General features: G+C 42.6%; 1 protein-coding gene across 2 annotated transcripts in view; it reads right to left on the reverse strand.

The window, feature by feature from the left end:
* EPHB2 (EPH receptor B2) overlaps positions 1 to 18446 on the reverse strand; it is a 263109-nt gene that overhangs the window by 162485 nt on the left and 82178 nt on the right. The window lies entirely within an intron of this gene.

An 18446-nucleotide genomic window follows, 5' to 3' on the forward strand; every position in this document is an offset into this window, starting at 1 on the left:
CATGAACACCACCCATACATCACATAAATAGCCAAGAAGTCATTGTAGTGGATAGTGCCATATTTGAAATCAGAAAGCCCTGAGTTCAAATACAGACTCAGATATTTACCATTTCCTGAGCAAATAGCTTAATCTCCGCCTGCCCCTTTCTCCTCATCTGTAAAATGGGGGGGAAACAATACCCTCAGGACTACTTCCAGGGTTGTAGCACAAGTCAAATGAGAAAATGATTGTAATATATATTGTACACCTTGAAGTGCCATATGAGCGTTAAGTATTTCTGTTAATATCGTTATGCTATTATATCCCTCCACAGATGTCACCGAACACGCCAGTCACATGCACATGGACCCTGCATCCGTACTGTGGGTCTTCATGCTACCCATTCACATCACGTAACTCACGGAGACATCGCCTGACATCCACACAGTCTACGGACATTACGATGTTCATATCTGCCTGCTATCCAGAAACATATGAGCAGGGCTCACTCACAAACCGCACACCGTGCCACAGGATCCCATCCCGCCCCCCTACACATGTTACAGACTGAAATCTCACCTCAGCTACTCAGCCATCCCGGTCTGTGCCCCATTCGCATGCAAATGCACACCCTGGTCATAGTCAATTCACGCATATCCTATACACAAACACCGACTATAACATAGACCCTCTCTGGGGGATGTACTGCACCCCCACACACACACAAAGAACATTCAAACCTAGATTCATACACCGTGTCACACACAGGCCAGCCCATAGGAGGACCCTGGTCCAGAAAGATACAGGGAGAGCAGAGCCTCCTTCTCCCTCCATTACACAGAGAAGCAGAAGAGGAGGGAACAGGACTTATCAGGGGGTTGCCAGGGAGACAAGACGTGGGAATCCAGCCACTTCCCCCCTCCTGGCGATGGATGCTGGATGGAGGATTGTTCTCCCTGAGATAAAAGGCCAATTACCACTTTGGGGTCTTGAGAATGTTGCTGATCAGATAGAGATTCCTTTTAGGGAGCAAGGAGGAAATATCGGTTCACGTTTCTCTGACATGGGCAGCCCGGCTCCCAGACAGACACTTGGGTCAGCCTAGAGAAATCTCACTGGCAAGGAAAAATCTCCCTGTTGTTTGCCTGACACATGGGCTCGCCCTGGACGGACCATAGCTCTACACTCAGGGAGTACAGCCGAGTGAGGCACTAGAACAAAGACGGTTTGGGAGTCCCAATGCCTGCAGCCCCACTGCAAGCTCCATCTTTCCCACTCTTGCTGCTACATGGTAGGCTCCATGTTTACCACTCCTGCTGCCCCACAGTAAGTTCCATGTTTCCCATTTTTGCTGCTCCATGGTATACTCCATGTTTCCTATTCCTGCTGCCTCATAGTAAGCCCCATGTTTCCCACTCCTGCTGTCCTATGGTAGACTCCATGTTTCCTGTTCCTGCTGCCCCACAGTAAGTTCCATGTTCCCCACAATAAGTTCCATGTTTCCCGTTCCTGCTGCCCCACAGTAAGTTCCATGTTCCCCACTCCTGCTGCCCCATGGTAGACTCCATATGTTTCCTGTTCCTGCTGCCCCACAGTAAGTTCCATGTTTCCCATTCCTGCTGCCCCATGCTAAGTAAGCCCTATGTTTCCTACTCCTGCTGTCCCAAGATAGACTCCATGTTCCCAGTTCCTGCTGCCCCACGGTAAGTTCCATGCTTCCCATTCCTGCTGCCCCATGGCAGGTTCTATGTTTCCCACTCTTGCTGCCCCATGCTAAGTAAGACCTCTGTTTCCCACTCCTGCTATCCCAAGGTAGGCTCCATATTCCCCATCTTGCTGCCCAAGTAGCCTTCCTGTGCTCCACCTCCTCAAGGCAAGATGCTGGGGAAGAATCAGGGAAGTGAAAACACGCCAGGTCACCTTAGATACATTATTTAAACCTATTCGATATCCAGATTTTCATCTTGGAAACAGTAAAAACGGATACTTCCATAACACTCTTAAAGACTTCATAGAACTTTACGTAGTCTATCCCATTTGCATTTCACAACAATTCATGTGAGACAGTGATGTGTATTATTATTCTCACATTACAAATGAGGGAAGTAAGATTTAGAGAGGAGAGGTCACACTGTTAGTAAGGATGAGAGGCAGGAGTAACTGACTATCAATCTTCTAGATTCCAACTCCACTATTTATTCCACTATGGCTGCTCAAAGTCTCTTTCAGTTTAAAATCTTTTTGATTTTATGATCTGGATTCTTATCTTTAACTCTACCACTGTGTGAACCTGAGCAAGTCACTTTCTTCCTTCTTCTAGGTTTCAGTTTCCTATTTCTTAAAGTGAAGGAGTGAGTCTAGATGACAATGAAACTTTGTGTCTAAGGGGCTTTCCCATATCATGCAATGTTCCTCAAGATGAGAAAGGATAGGAGTGTGTTTATTCTCATTTTTCATATGAGACAATTGAGACTTACAAAAAGAAAATGACTCATTCTCTCAGATCTAAGAAAAGAGTTAGTGGTAAAGGTAGAATTAAAACCTGAATCTTCTGACTACAGATCCAATGCTGTTTTCACTGTTTCTATAAGATCGTTCCTGTTCTGAAATTCTATGTTCTAAGGTTCCTCCCATATCTGACATTCTGTATTTTAAGATTCCTCTTCTTTCTGACATTCTGTGTACTAAGGGCCCTTCTAGCTCTGACATTCTATTACTCTGACACTCTATTACCACAATTATCAAATTTATTCTCTAGTTATCTAAGGAGTACTATGAAGCATTGGAAAAATGGAGCCTATCAGATACTAACAGGAAGGTTTAGAGCCTGGGTGATACTGAAGGCATTTTTGAGCACAATCTGAAAAATGAAAGGGAAATACTAAACCAGATTGGTTCTGGACCATTCTACATGGAAGAATCAATTTGCAACAGGCAGATAACCCTGTGCTTATTACATAGGATCCTAGAATTTAGAGCTGGAAGAAAACTTAAAGATCAACGAACTCCCTTTTTTATAAATGAAGAAAATGAGGTTCAGAAAAAGAAGTCCAAGGTTACAGAAGTTATTAAGTAGCAGGGTGAAAATTTGGACCCAAAAGACCATGCCCGTGCCCTTTCCACCACAGTAAGTAATTCACCATGAGGAAATAATCTGTCTGTTACCATATGAAATCATTATAAAGGGGACTGACTGATGATCTTCAAGGTCCCTCCTAGGTATAAAAAATTTTATGATTCTAGGAAAATTGCAGGGAGAGAATCGAAGCTCATCCTCCATATGTGGAAAACATCTGTCCAAATAGCAGCAGCCCAACCCACCAGTCACATTGGGCTCCTGAGTGTATCATCATCATCATCATCACCCTGAAAGTGAAATGTTACAGAAGCCCCAAGGAATGGGGCGAGGGTTGCCGGGAGACCACAAGAACACCACTCCTGAGAACCAACAGAGTGGAAGAGACATGGTAGACTTTCTTATGACCCTCCCTCTTCCTAGCCCTTACTCAACTTTAAACTAGTCTCTGCCAATCTGGCCTTTAGGGAATGCAGGAAATACCTCCTAAGGTTCCTCATAGTCAGAAGGGCTTGACATAAGCCCCCATTTTACAGATGGGCAAATTGAGGTCCAAAGATACACTTCATCATCATCATCATCATCATCATCATCATTATAAAAGAGCCTGAAACAACCATCTAGAGAATAAAATCACTTAATCAAACAAACATTCAGTAAGTATCTCCTATGCGCCAGGCACTGTGCTATATATTGAGATAATAAAAGGAAGCAAAAGACAGTCCCTGAACTGGAGGAGCTCACAATCAAATAGGAGAGACAATAAGGGAACAAATATATACAAATAAGCTCCACACAGTATAAATAGGAAATGATTACAAGAGGGAAGGCACTGGAATTAAGAGGGGTGGAGGAAGACTTTCTGGAGGCATGGGCTTTTAGTTGGGACTTGAAAGGAAGCCAAAGAGGTTAAACATTCCAGGATTGGGGGGGAAGGGGGGGGGAGAAGTATGGGTTGGCCAGAGAAAATGTCTGGAGCTGAGAGGAGGGTCTTCTTCATGGCGTGTCACTGGATCGAAGAACAAGCAAGGTGTGACATGACCAGAAAATCAGGAGAAGGTTGGGACTGGCTTTCAATGGCAACCAGAGCATTTTGCACTTGAGCCTGGAGGCAATAGGAAGCCATTGGAATTTATTGGGGGTGGGGAGCTGACAAGGTCAGACTTGCACTTTGGGAAAATTACTTTATATACTTCTGCTTCTACTACTATGATGATAACAACAATAACAACTACTAATGTCTACAAGCATGACTACTGCTATGATGATTACTGCTACTACTACTATTACTATGACTACTACCCCTACCACTATTACTATTACCATTATTACTACTACTACTACTACCACCACCACCACCACTACTACTATTACTTTGACTACTACCCCTGCCACTACTACTACTATTACTATGACTACTGCCCCTACCTCTACCACTACTACCACTACTACTATTACTATTACCATTACTACTACAACATTTACTACTACTACTATTACGACTACTACTACCACCACCACCACCACCACTCTACTACTACTACTACTACTACTACTACTACTACTACTACTACTATTACTACTACTACTACTACTACTACTACTACTACTACTACTACTACTACTGTTTTTAAAAACCAGACTTCTAATTTCAGTGATGTAAGGAGCTCCCTCCAGGTGGGGACTCACTCTCCCAGGACAGGTAGGCAGGCAACTTTTAGTCTTAGAGAGTTGCCAAAAGTACTGAGAAGTTTGTGACACACCAGTAAGTGTCAGAGGCTGTGACCTTAAACAAGTGGCAACTCCTTTGTGTCTCCCTTTCCTGATATTTAAAATATTAAGCATAATTATAAATTGCTTAGGACTTTACATTTATTCTTTCCTTTCAGTTTTGCTGAGGCAGGTACCCTAGCTTTTCCGGTTTTTCTTGACTCTGGGATCAGCTATCTATGCACCCTACCACAGTAGTCAATGCTATTGCCACCTACACCAAACTGTAGGATAACAGTATTTGTAAAACAAATAACTAATCTTTAAAAATTTTTTAAAAACCCAGTGTTTGTGGAAATGTTTGGGGGCTTCTCTGATGGGTGGGAAAGCCCAGTGAATATGCATGCTATGCAAATACCTCTGGTAATTAAAAAATCTGTGAGGATCAGGGAAGACAGGGGATATGAAGGCCCTCTTTTGAGAAAAGTCCAAGACTCTTCAGGCTCCCTCAGGCAAAGGCCCAAGGTTCCCCAAGCTCCTGGCCCCACCACCTAGCACAGCTCCAGTTCTTTCAGGCCTTGGGTCCCGGGCAAGGGTTAATTTGCATGGCTGTCACAAACACATTCACACCCACAGACATACACAGCCACACACTCTCTTTCCTAAGAGAGACAAACACTCATTTAAATAACACTTAAGTCAAACTGCGGAGGACGAGGCTGGGAAGAAATCTTAGCTCAAACACATCGAGGCCTTGGTTTCTAACATCTGCCTCTAACTCTCCCATCGACCTGGGGCAGGCTACATAATAAATACTACTAATAATGGGAACAATAATAGCTCCCATTTCTATAGAATTCGATAATCCTGCAGAAAGCCTCTACACCCATTATTTCAAGTAATCCACATGCAGCCATTCACAGCAAGGGGGGAGGGGGAACAGCTCAAATAGCACTAAGACTTTTGGGACACCGTGGATAGCACTTCAAGGTTTGAAAAAGGCATTTCCACTTGTCATCTTATTCGATCTTTACAACAGTCCTGCAAGGGAGCTGCTCCTAACAGTGATCCCATGTAACAGATGAGAAAGTTAAGTGACTTGACCAGGGACACTCAGTGCATAAGAAACAAAAGGCAAGAATTAATTTGATTCCAAGACCAGCCGTTATCCAGACAGTTTAGTGCCTGCTTTTCTGTTCTCATTGAGGAATAACAACTTTTAGTCAAATGAGTACACAGGCAAAGTGATTTGTAAACTGTAAAACGCTATATAAAACATGAGCTGTTCTGCAGTCGTTAAGCCCCGAAGCAAATCCACCTAATCTCAGAGAAAGCAGAGATCCCTACCAGCAGGATTGTTCATTTCCCTGGCTTCTGAAAACAGTGTGATGTGGGCAAGGAGGAGAAATAGAGAGAAAGACAGAGAGCGACAGAGACAGAGACAGAGACAGACAGACACACAGAGAGAGAGAGAGAGAGAGAGAGAGAGAGAGAGAGAGAGAGAGAGAGAGAGACAGAGAGAGACAGAGAGAGACAGAGAGAGCTACACAGAGAGAGAGACAGAGAGAGGGGGAGGAAGGGAGGGAGGGAGAGAGAACTGACTGAGACACATAGAAACAAAGAGAATAAATAAATACAGAGAAACAGAGATGGAGAACAGATAGAGAAATACAGAGACACACACAGAAAGAAACAGAGACAGAGACAAAAGACAGAGAGACAGAAAGAGCACTGCACCTGGAAGGATTGGGAAGCCCAAGGATCCTGCCTGGACTCATCATTAACTGCTTGGATGAGATGTACACTCTCTCTGATTGCAGCTCCCACTCCCTAAGACACTTCAAATAATAAGTCTAGGTATGGAGAAACAGTACAAGAGACAAATGTCAGCTTTGGGAATCAGAAAAGCCTGGGTCAAGTTTCACCCATAACACTAATTAGCTGTGTTCCCTTGACAAGTCATTTCATATGTTACTGCTTCAGGTCACTCTCTAGGACTTACCTGTCAAGCCACAGTCAGGTGGGAAGCAGATGGAGTGCTGGGTTCAAATGTATCTGAGGACAGTAGCTGTGTGATCCTGGATAAGTCACTTAATATCTGCTTCAGTTTCCTTAACTGTAAAGCCTACTCCTACAGTACCTCCACCTCAGGATTGTTGTAAAGATCAAAGATAATATTTGTAAAGTTCATTGACTACACAAAGTATCCAGTAGCTAATACTTATCTTCCTCCCTCCCTCCTTCCCTTTTTCCTTTCATTTCTTCCTTCATTCCTTTCCTCCTTTCTTCTCTTCCTTCCTTCTTCCCATTCTCCCTCCCCCCTCCCTACTTTCCTTCCATCCTTCCTTCATCCCTCTCTCCCTTCTTTCCTTCCTCCTTCCCTCAAAAAAAAAAAAATATATATGTATATATATATATATGTATATGTATATATATACACACATATCTCATGGATCCTTTCTGTGATGATATAAAGATAGTCAATCAACAAACATTCATAAAGTGCTATGCACTGGGCTAAGTACTGAGGATCCAAAAGGAGGGTCCCAGCTCTCAAGGCCCTCACACTACTGGGGAGGCAAGCCACACATGGCCATACCCATACAAGCTCTAGAGCCGATATCAGTGGAAGGCAATCTCAGAGGGGAGGGACTCTGGAAGGGAAGAGACCCCAGAGAAAGACCTCCTGCAGAAGGAGGATAGGAATAGTTAGAAGTGAAATGAGAGAGGTCGTCCGGGTGTGGGGGACGTGGGGAGCCGGAACATCCAAGCTGGCCAGTGGGCCTGCGTCACAGGACAAGGAGGATACAGTATAAGAAGACTAGAAAGGCAGGAAGGAGCCAGGTTGGGAAAGACCTTAAGGGCCAGACAGAAGAGTTCATGCCGGAAGGTGACGAGTCCCTGGAGTATCCCAAACCGGACTGAACGGAGGAAGTTTTGATGTGATCCACTTGGCGATTTAGGAAAATCACTTTGGCAGCTGAGCTGAGAACGGGGTTGGAGGGAAATGAGACAAGTCAAGGAGACCTCTAGGAGAATACCGGGACCGTCCAGCTACCACATGATGAGGGCTTGTCCTAAGGAAGGTGGTAATCTCTATCCTTTGCATTGGAGCAATATTCATAAAATGCATCATACCTTTTTCTGTGCTGGATGATGAATGTGGAAATATTATTTAGAAGAATTGCACAAGTTTAACCCTGTATTGGATTGCATGCTGTCTTGGGGAGGGGAGGGAGAAAATTTTGGAACATAAGGTTTTGCAAAGGTCAATTCTGTGAACTATCTTTGTATGTATTTAGAAAAATAAAGTACTACTAAAAATAAAAACAAAAATATATAAAACATTTTAATACATATAAAATCATGCTATAATATCACATATATAATGTTATATATCTTCATAATCTACATGTTATATATATCTACACAAATAATGCCATATTTAAATATAATATATTATATTTACATATATAATGTTAAATATATATAATGCATTAAATCTACATACATAATGTTATATCTTATATATGTTATATGTTACATATAATGTAAAAAAATTAAAAGTGAATCATACAGTTTAAGCTACTATATAATTGTCAGGTGCTAAATTGCAGTCATATTATATTATATATACATATTGCGTTGTATATTTCATGTATATTATATATATATACTACATTGTGTAATTCATGTATAGTATATGTTTAAATTATATGCATACTATATGTGTATGTTACATGTATAATGCTTGACATTTTTTTAGAGACTATATTATATCTAAGATATAACATTATATATTATATATAATTATAGCTAGATATAATATATAAACATATAACATATATGTAGATATATATTATAATACATAATACATAACATTTGTAGATATAATACATTATATATGTACACATAGTACATTATATATAACATTACATAGTAGATATAAATGTAGATTATATATTATTATATATTATGCATATTATAATGTTATATATGTAGATATTATAATATGATGTTTTATATATATATATATAAAATATTATGATGGACCTCAGTTTCCTCCTCTATAAAAAGGTTCTCACAAAGCTATTAGGAAGAAACTATTAGGTAAACTTTTATTCACCAAACAGACGGGAGCTACTACAGATGAGATTTTTGTGGTGTGATGGTAAGGCCCCCACTTCGGCATCAGAGCAACACTGATAAGATCCTCAGTCTGCTAATATTTGCTTGCTGTGTAACCTTCACTTTCCTAGCACTTGGTTGTCTCATAAGTAAAAAGGAGTTTGGACTGAAGATCTCTAAGGTCCCTTCCAGCTACAATTGGATCTGAAATGGGAGCAAGGTAAAAGAAACTTTTCATTAGGAAGCAGAGAATTGGGTCTGTACAAGGCAACAGCATAATGGAGTTAATTATGAGAAATGTGAAAAGTATCACAAGTGAGCTCTTAAGTGACCGGATGAACAAAAGGGACTTTGGGAAGGCAGGGCAGAAGTGGGTCCTTCCTGGGGCTGGGACAGGGCACTAGTGATGTCCTGACGATTCCAGTTGCAGCCCATGCACTAACACCCCCCCTTTCCTGGTTAATTGCTTCCAAATCCTGTTGTGTTACCAGCTCAGAATAGCTTAAACTGTTGAAATGCATAAATGTCCTCAATAAATAGCCCCCCTCTTTCCCTCCAGATCCCTGGCTTTCTGCAGCAGCTGAAAAGCCCAGTGGAGAGAAGAACTGGGAACCTTCCCCAACTATTTATGGCTGTATTTGGAGGGCACGAAGGCAATGGGGAAGCTCTCGTTAAAATCTATTAACGAGCCAGCCTTTCCAACTTGGACTGTGTCACTTGCTTTTAGGGACTGGATTTCCTTCCAGGTTCCTCCCTCTCCCTCACTGTTTCCCTCTCCTCTCTATGCGAGCAAAGAGGAGCTGCTTGTCTCCACCTAAAAGGGTACCCGGGGAGTGTCAAATGCAACCATCTCATTTTACAAATTTGCAAGCTGAATTCTGAAAAGCAAAGTGCTGAGACATGGAGATGGAGTGGAAATTGAATTCAAGTTAATTGAGGGTTTGCAGCCTCTTAGATACTTCTAGCTGAGTGACTCGGATCAAGTCAATTAATTGTTCTATGCCTCAGTTTCCCCAGCCGTGAAATGAGGGATCTGGATTCCATGGCCTCGAAGGTTCCTTCCAAGACTAAATTTACAGTTCTATGCTCTGGGCACCAAGGTTATGAAGACAGCAGGGATTCAACTGCAGCTTTCCAAGAATGTCATTCTGTTGGAGGCAATACAAAATATACATAGGCAAGCTCCCTGGAAGCAAAAGACACTGTTATTTATTTTTTAATTTTGTATTTCCAGGGCCCAGCACAGTACTTTGAATAATACAAAGTAGGAAGTAAAGAGGGCCAGGGAGAGTTTCAGAGAAAGTAGTCTAGGAAAACATGGACAGGGAAAGGTCACATTTAGTTGGGATTTGGGGGTTGGGCAGCTTAGTCAGGGGAGACTTCCCTGAAGTTGGAGCTTGAGATGATTCAGGAAGGCAACCTGGGGGAGTGTGCAAATGTGCAGAGCAGGGAGATATGATCAAGCCCAGGGATAAATAGGGGTCCATCTGGGGAGCAGATAACCCAAGAGTATGTGAACGGAGTAATCTGAACTAAGGCTCTGAATATAGGTTGAAACCAGAGTGCAGGGGATCCTGAATACCAAGCTATGGAGTTAGGATTTTCTCTTATAAACCAATGGCTCTCAAAGAGCAGCTGGATAGCTGAGAGGATAGAAGCTCAGGCCTAGAGTCAAGGAGAGCTGAGTTCAAATCTATTCTCAGATACTTAACTGGTTGGGTGACCCTGAGCTAGTCACTTGATCCCCTTTGTCTCAGTTTCTTCTTCTGTAAAATGAACTGAAGAAGGAAAATGATTCAAAATGTTTGTTCTTACTAGCTGGGCAACTCATTTTACCCTGTTTGTCTCAGTTTTCCCATCTGTAAAATGAGTTGAAGAAGAAAAATGATTCAAATTTTTTAGTCTTACCACCTGGGTGATTCACTTTATCCTGTTTGCCTCAGTTCCCTCATCAGTAAAATGATCTGGAGAAGGAAAATGGCTCTCAAAAGTTTTTGGTTTTACTTAGCTGGGTAACCCTGGGCTAGTCACTTAATTGTTTGCCTCAGTTTCCTTCACTGTAAAATGAGCTAGAGAAGGAGAACAGTTCTCAAAATTTTTGGTCTCAGGGCCCCTTGAGACATATGCAATTATGGAGGACTTCACAAAGCTTTAAGTTCATGTAGATTTTACAGTATTGGTAATAAAAACATCTTAGTAGTATTATGAAAATATTTTTTACCTTGCTTAAAGGTAAGGGTCTCAAGGACCCTAGGAGCTCTCCAGACCACACTTTGAGAACAAATTGCTGTTGACAATAGGGAACCACCGAAGGTTTTTGAGTTTGGGAGTGTTGATGGTCAGAGCTGTGCCTAAATAAGATTATTTTGCCAGCTGTATGAAGGATGGTTTGGGGCGGGAGAGGCAGGAAGCAGAAAGAGACTGTACTTAGCTTGTTTGTAGGGGAATCATTTGCATGTTGGCTTCCTCATTAGAACTAAAGCTCTTTGAGGGTAGGAACTTTTTTTTTTTTTTTGCTTTTCCTTGGATTCCCAGCTCTTATCACAATATCTAGTATACTGGAGGCATTTAATAAATGCTTGTTGACTGACTAATGTGGACATATGTTTTCTGTGATTGTACATGTATAACCACATTCTGTTGCTTCCTGTCTTGGAGAGGGGTTGGGGAGGGAAGAAGGGAGAAAATTTTGGACTCAAAATCTCCTAAAAAGTGAATGTTGAAAACTATCTTTGCATGGAATTAGAAAAAAAAAAAAACTATTTAAAAAATGAATGTTTTTTGACTTGATCAAGACAACAGTTTTGGCGAGATGTGATGAAGTCTTAAATGGAGGTAGTGTCTGTGTGAAGGGAGAGAAAGGGACAGCTAAAGGTGTTGTGGAAGTGACACAAACTGGACTTGGCAGACAGCAGAATGAAGAATAAGGAAGACTCACTCATGATTTTGATCCTTTAAAGCCTGGGTGATTGAAAGGAAGGGTGATTATTTCTATAGAAATGATGAACATGGGACATTGAGAAGGTTTAGGCATAGGGATGGGAGAAGATGATGAGATCAATTTTAGACATGTTGAGTTTCTGAGTCGCATTTATGTCTACAAGGGAATAAAAAGACACAAGACCAAGGTTCAGAGTGGATATTTGGGCTAGATAGAGCTGAGAGTAACCCATCTGCCCAGAGATAACAATTGAAGGACAGAGAAAAGGTGCTAGTGTGGGTCTTTGGAAGACAACTAGCCTTCAGGGGATGGAGAAGGTCACTGGCCAGCAAATGTCACTGAGGGATGATCAAGATGACCACATAAGTCAGAGCAAGGAAAATATGCAGGGAAAGGCAGTGGTGAGTGTTGTGGAAAGCCACAGAAAGGTCAAAGAGCATGAGTTTTGAGGGAAAGCCATTGAACTTGAAGGGTAAGAGGTCACTAATTTCTTTTTTCTTTTCTTTTCTTTCTTTTTTCTTTTTTTTTTTTTTTTTTTGCTGAGACAGTTGGGGTTAAGTGACTTGCCCAGGGTCTCAGAGCCATAAAGTGTTAAGTGTCTGAGGTCAGATTTGAATTCGGGTCCTCCTGACTTCAGGGCTGGTGTTCTTTCCACTGTACCACCTAGCTGCTCCAGAGGACACTTACTTCAGAATATTTACAGCACTGCAATAGAACCAGGCATCACATGGCAAGGACTTAAGCAATGAATCACGGGTGATAAAAAATTAGAGGCAATAAACACAGGCTACTCTTCCTCGTAGGAACAGCACCAGAATCTGGTTAGATGCAAATTCTGACTCTGATTCTAACTCTGCTGGGTGAGACATTCAGCTCTCTGAGCTTCAATTTCCCCATTTGTAAAATGATGGGGTTAAATAACAATCTCTGGAGTCCCTTCCAGCTATAAATTCTATGATTTAGTTCTCTTCCCAGGGCCTGGTTGCAGACAGAGGCTCAACTCACTACTGAATTTTGGAAGTCAGGGACAAGCTGGGGGGTCAAGTATATGGGGATCACATGAGGACTTCTTAGGGAGCTCAGCTCTTCAGGGACAGAGGAGAGAATTGGTATCTAAGTGCCCAACATACTGAACAGGCTGGGTTTGATGCCCTGAGGGTCAAGCAATACTGGCTATACTGGGAGGGTCTGCTTTCAGGCCTGGATTTCTTTGTGCAAAGATGCAAAAGCTTCTATAGAGCAGACCCCTTCTAGTTAACAACTTCATGTCATTAGGTCCCCCCCCACTTCTGACATTCTGGGTTCTAAGGGCCCTCCCAGCTCTGACCTCCCGGGTTCTAAGGGCCCTCCCAACTCTGACATCCTGGGTTATAAGGAGTCTCCCAGTCCTGACATTCTGGATTTTAAGGGGTGCTGACATTCTGGGTTCTACATTTCTTCTCTTAACTATTTAATTAGTCAGCCAATAAGCATTTATTAAGCATCTACTCTGTGCCGACTTGTGGCACACTACCACTTACCATTATGTACCAACTACCATTATGGGTCAGGCAAAGGAAAATGATCTAAGAGATGCCTCCCTGGCACAGGCAATCACCTGTACAAAGGCAGGAACGTACATCTGGTTGTTGTTTATTCTTTGTCTCTAGGAGGACCTTCACATCAGGGAGGGGATGCCATAACATGCAAATGAATTAGATTTGAGTGAGGGAGGGGTGGGCAAGGTTATCTGCCTCACTTTCCCCTCCAGCGCCATCTGGGTGCAGGGGCCAGACATAGATCTGAATGGTTGGAGATGGTCCTGAATGGAATGGGAGACCTGGGCCTTTTTAAGCTCAGGTCTTCAACAAGTCTCAGTTTGACTGGAGCTGCCCGCATTCAGTGATTAAGGCTAGGTCACAATTAAGGCAAAGAATCTCCTCTTTCATCTAGTCCAAAAAAATCTAAATAAATAAAAAGAAATGAGTCAATCTGGGAGGGGAAGACCCTCAGGGTTTCTAGCCAAAGCAGAAATGATTGCTATTTACATTCAATCTGGGTCAATCAGGACCAGAGGAAGCAGGAGAGTGTGGTTACAATACAGACTGCATAAGGGAAGGGACACATTTGTAAAGTATCTACTATGTGTCTGGCACTGTTATCAGCTCTTTACAAATATCCCCTTTGATCTTCAGGACAACTCTGTGAAGTAGTTGTCTTTATGACCCCTTTTTTACAGCTGAGTAAACCGAGGCAGAGAGAGATCAAGTGATTCACCAGGGTCACCCAGCAGGAAGAATCTGAGGACAAACTGGAACTCAGATTTTTTTCTTGACTCAAGGCCCAGTGAATTGCACTACCTACCAATCTGAAATGAATTCAGAAAGGAAGGCCGACTATAAGACCATGGAGGATGCTTTATGTGCTAAACAGAGAGGTTAGCATTTTATCCTAGAAGGAAGAGGAAGATTCTTGAGTAGAGGAGTAAACTGGTTAGAACTATGTATTAGAAAAAATGATACATGGAAGATGGATTGGAGAGAGATGAGACTGGATGTCAGAAGCCCAATTAGGAAGCTGTTGTAAACAGCAGGTGAGAGGTGATAAGGACCTGGGCTAAGGTGGTGGTTAGGTAAGTTAAAGAGGGATTCCTTAAAGCAGAAGCTCTTAGTTTTTTTGTCTTATGAACCCCTTTTAGGCAGCTTGGTGAAGCCCTGGGACTCCTTCTCACAGTCACAGGTTTAAGTCCATAAAATAAAATACAAATGATTGGAAAGAAAACTAAACATATAAAACAAAGTTATTTAAAAAAAATAAATTCACTGACCCAGATCATTAACATAGGACTAAATATTTGTTAAAATCCCAACTGGCTCCCAGGTACAATTGAGACGGTCCTAAGTGGGAAGGGAGGATGACTTTTTCTCTTCACTAGAAATTCCCTGACTTTGCTGGCTCTCTCTTCCCCCTTCCTGAGAGTAACATCTGGGACCTCCTAGAACGTCTGATTGTCTGCCCACTGATAACTCTCCCACGCCTGGCTGGGCAGAAATTTCTAGGAAAAGCACATAAGCTGGGAGAAAGAGGTCACCACCCTCCCACGGGACTGCTCTTACTTGCCTCCTTTCTACCTCCCCTCCCTCTCGGGGTCAGCTGGCTCACTCTCAGGCTGACCTGTGTCCCCACCTTCAGTGTGGGGAACATCAAATACAGACTGGGAAGGGCTCTTAGGATGCAGGATTGCCAGAGCTGGCAGGTAGCTCAGGATGCGGAATGTTGGAAGACTCTTCAAATATAGAACACTGAAGCCGAACAGAGCTTGCAAGGCATGATGGGAGCTGGAATGTTGGAGCTGCAAAGTCTCTTAAAATGGAATGTAGGCGTTGGAAGAGTTCTTAGAACATAGGATGCAAAAGCTAAAAGGGTTCTTAGAATCTAGACGTACAGTGGTCCTCAAACTTTTGTTCTCGTTATCTTTATCCTATTAAAAATGATTGAGGATCTGTCCAAAGAGTTGTTGTTTATGTGGTTTATAGTTATAGATATTGATCACATTAAAAATAAAAACTAATTATGAATTTGTAGACTCTCTGAAAGGATTTCAGAGATTCCCAGGATGCTCTGGACCAGACTTTGAGAACCACGGACCTAGAGCATTAGAACACAGAATTAGATCACTCTGCTCCTTGGTGAACTGGAGGAAGGAAATGGAAAAAGAGTGTGTGTGTGTGTGTGTGTGTGTGTGTGTGTGTGTGTTTGTGTGTGTGTGAAGACAGACCAAAGCCTAAGGGAAGTAACCTTCATAGCTCTGATGAGTGGACTGCAAGGAACAGAAGGAGGAAAAAATTGGAAGTCATGGGGAATAACAATGGGGAGAGAGACAAAAAGAAACAGAAACAGAGAGAGACAGACACACACAGACAAGGAGATAGAGACAGACAGAGACAGAGACAGACAGACAGACAGACAGAGAGGGACACATACAAACACACAGAATTTGAAGAGGAACCTAAAGGCTCATAGATTTAAAAATCTAAATTGCAGTCTATGGATGAACACATGTCCTAACCCAAACTCCTCTCTCTGTCCAAGGTAAACATAAAGAAATCCCATCCTAGCTCTGATAGAATCTTGACACTCAGCCTTGTGGCAGTTTTTCCTCCAACTCAATCATAGCTCCTGGTTCGCTATCAGAAAAGGCAGGTCAGGAAGCCGATGCTCACGACTGGAGAGGGATGGAGTGCCCCTGGCTGAAGGACTCCCACAGCTGTGGGGGGGTTGGGGGGGGTCCTTGCATAAGGGAGAGACCTAAAGACAGAGAGCTGAAGGAAGAGACAGAACGAGGGAGGATCAAAGAAAGACTGAGATACAGAGAGAGACAGATAAAAACATAGACAGGAAGGCAAGAGAGATAGAAACACAGACAAGAAAGGGAAAGAGAGGAGGGAGGGAGAACCATATCTATACCCAACCCCTTACCCCAGATAAACAGTGGATGGGAAGGGGAAGGAGAGAAGAGAGAAAGAGAGAGAGAGAGAGAGAGAGAGAGAGAGAGAGAGAGAGAGAGAGAGGAGGGAGGGAGAGGGAGGGAGAGAGGGAAGGAGGGAAAGAGAGAGGGAGAGGGAAAAAAGAAGGAAGACAGGGAGAAATAGAGAGACAGAGTGAAAGACACACAGAGACAGAGTCAGAGAAAAAGAGAGGGAGGAAGGCAGAAAGAAAAAAAGAAAGACAGAGACAAAGCAATACAGAGAGAAAGAGAAAGAGATTGAGAGGAGCTGACCTAAAGACTTCTTTCCACATTTCCAGTTGTACTTAAAGTCCCAGAGAAACCAGTGCTGGACTTCCTTACACTAGAGATCCTAAGCCAGGAGTGATTCCTCCACAGCAGGACTGGAATTTGGAAATAACACACAGTGAGGTGGGAGGGGGGAAAAGGAGACAAAGGTCGAATGAGGATGGAGAGAGAGAGGACTGACTATTTATAAAGTTGTTAGAATTGGGAAATCTTCAAGATCATCTGTACCAATTCTCCCCCCACCATTTTCCAGAGAAGGAAACTGAGGCTAAAAGACAGAAAACCGCTTATCCAAAGTCACAAAGCTAGTAAAAAGCAGTTATTTTTGCTTCGTAATAGGACATGTTCCTGGGACATATACCCCAGGTCCCTGGAGTTCTATCATTTACACCACATTCCCACACAGGCCCTAAAAAAGCACTTGTCCATCAGTGATGGGCGGGGTCAGCCTGCCTTGCCATGTACCAAGCTGAGGTGAAGCCTGTAGCATGAACTAGGGAGGACCCCAGGGCAGGAAATGTGGCTGTAAGACCATTTAAGTGGAATGAATAGAGACTAACTAGGTTTTAAGTTACAAAAGGCCAGTTTGGGGATCAAAAGAGCTAATGTAAAAGAAAGTGTTTACAAACCTTAAAATCTTAAGTAAATGTTAGTTAGTCTTTTCATGATGATTCTTTTTTTTTCATCTTGAAAAGGAGAGGTTTCCCTAAATGATTTGCAAAAATGATTTCAGATCTAATGGTCTATGCCTGTCATTCTGTGTTTTTAATTCTCTTGTAACTTTTAACAATTACATCCCCACATTTTATATTCTAAAATGTCTTTGAGACCCAATGTAACACATTCTAAAGTCCTTTCTAGCTCTGACATCCCGGGTTCTAAGGGCCCTCCCAGCTCTGATGTCCTGGGTTTTAAGGACCCTCCCAGCTCTGACTTCCTGGGTTCTAAGGGCCCTCTCAACTCTTATATCCTGCTTTAAATATGCTCCATGCTTTTATGTTCTTTGTTCTAAAGTCTTTCCCAGTTCTGAAATTTCTAAGATTCCTCCAAATTTTAAAATTCCACATTCAAAAATTCCTACTGATTCTAATATTCCACATTCCCTTTCTAGATAAAAAAATTTTTGTCTTAAGGTCTTTTCCAGCACTGATATTCTGTCTTCTATAGCCCTTTTAACTCTCACATCCCATAGTCACACATTTATGACTTCAAAGGGTCTTCCGATGAGAACATTTTATAAAAGAATGATCTGGAACAGCCGGGAGACAGGCAGAGACTCACTGCACTTGTGAGCCTCTTTCAGCTCAGGAAGCCTTTAGGTTCCTGAAAAGGCTACATATAAATGGACCAGTATTTGGTTAACAAAAATTCCAATGAGGAAAAAGGACCTGTGTGGGTGCTTTTGTGGTCTTCTCGGTATCATAAAATCAATGGAAAGGGAATAGGAAGGAGTGAGTGAATGAGAGGTTGGGATGGGAACAGGGAGGGAGGAAGTCAGGTCACAGGGTCTGTTTTCTAGCCATAGGCTCTGGGAGGCCCCACATCTGGGCAGCTGTTTCACAGGCTGCACTAGTGGGCTGTGTGGCTCTGCACTCTCTTAGCTCATTAATCACTTCATATCCAGCAATCGGCACTCACATAGGGACAGCTGGCTCAGAAACTGCCCCTCTAGGGGGGTTCTGGGCCAGTATGCGAGTTGGGGGGAGGGGGAGAGACTAATCAATTTTCCTTGATTAGGAGCCACCAGGTGTTAAAAGAGATACTAGCTGTCGATTTCCCCTTGGTATTGTCTCTCTCATCAGGCCCGCCTTTTTCATTCCCTTAAATGGGGGAAC

Source organism: Sarcophilus harrisii, chromosome 3, assembly GCF_902635505.1.
Source record: "Sarcophilus harrisii chromosome 3, mSarHar1.11, whole genome shotgun sequence".
Classification (NCBI taxonomy): Eukaryota; Metazoa; Chordata; class Mammalia; order Dasyuromorphia; family Dasyuridae; genus Sarcophilus; species Sarcophilus harrisii.